Source organism: Asparagus officinalis, unplaced genomic scaffold (genome assembly GCF_001876935.1).
Source record: "Asparagus officinalis unplaced genomic scaffold, Aspof.V1 AsparagusV1_Un539, whole genome shotgun sequence".
NCBI lineage: Eukaryota > Viridiplantae > Streptophyta > Magnoliopsida > Asparagales > Asparagaceae > Asparagus > Asparagus officinalis.
Window position 1 is genome coordinate 10,239 of NW_017972803.1, and position 1,246 is coordinate 11,484.

At 39.4% G+C, this 1,246-nt stretch overlaps 1 long non-coding RNA gene across 1 annotated transcript; it reads right to left on the minus strand.

The window, feature by feature from the left end:
- Positions 1 to 505: 505 nt before the first annotated feature.
- On the minus strand, positions 506 to 984 carry LOC109827910. The gene is made up of 3 exons (XR_002243535.1): positions 945 to 984; positions 638 to 847; positions 506 to 564 (listed from the first exon to the last, which is right to left on the minus strand). It is a non-coding gene; the product is annotated as an uncharacterized LOC109827910 (long non-coding RNA).
- Between the last annotated feature and the right edge of the window lie 262 nt (positions 985 to 1,246).

The following is a 1,246-nucleotide window of genomic DNA, read 5'->3' on the forward strand; positions in this document are numbered from 1 at the left end:
GTGGTGCTGCAGACTCGTAGGTGCTACTAGACTCGTGCGGCCTCTGCTCGGATCCTCTCCACCGATATCTGTTCTTCCTACTAGGTCTAATGACCGTCTTGATGATGGGGTCCTCATCCTCTCTACTTAGCTGGGCAGGAGTGTTAGAACAGACCTGAGACTGAGTCAATTGCTCCTGTACCTTGGCATGTAATTTCTCCTGCGATATATCAAAACAACCCGGGCAAGTCGACTTAATAATGATGCATTGATATGAAATTGAATATATAAATGAACTGATACTTACAGCCAGATCCTTATTCTTTGCTTTCTTCTCTTCATTGGCGTAATTCGGGCTTTAGGAAGTCAGAATACGATCTGCAAAATGTCTGAGATCTCCCCTTCCCTATTTTATTCAAATATATCATTAACCCATAACACATAAATTATACTCAACGTAAAAGCTAATATATTATATACCTCAAGCTCTAATTGATGATAATGCTGGCTGAATGTCCTGGAGCCCCCGTGATGCTCGTAAGTGCGAGGCGCGTTGCGATTCCTCCTTGCTATTTCAGCTTGAGCCTGCAAAACAATGTCAATTCGAAACAATATAGAAATTCAAACAATAAATTAAAAATATATACTTCAATAATACCTGAATTTCAGCCGTGTCCCAGTAACTGCAAAGTGCAAAAAAATCTACTCCATCCACACGCGTGTCAAGATGCCAGTATCGCTCCCAATCTTCTGTTATTTGGACAAAATATTTTTTCTTTACCTCAAACCGCCATCTCTTGAACGATACATTGATTTGCCCGAAGCAGTACGTCCAGGCACAAATATTATCGTCAAGAAAGAAAAATCGCTTCAACATATAAAGAAAAAGTAGATACAAATCAGTGTATTAAACATAATAATAAACTAATAACTAATAATGATGAAAATTAAAATAAATGACTCACACATATATATCTCCAACAAGCCACCAGCGCATCAATCCGCTGCGATTTCCACATCAAAAATATGTTGAAGAAATCGTGTCTCCTGGCTAAAGCGGCAAGGAAATTGTTGAAAGCATTAGCAAAGGCCCCAACAGGCACTCCGTTTTCCCATCGGATCACAGCCCTCCGATTAATATCAGGGATGAGGTTCGATTCCTTAGTAGCATTGCGGCCGCATCTAGGAGGTCGCTCGGTACCTGCGAATTAAAGAATCAATCTATATTTGCAAAAAAATTTTAAAATAATAACCGATAAACTATAAA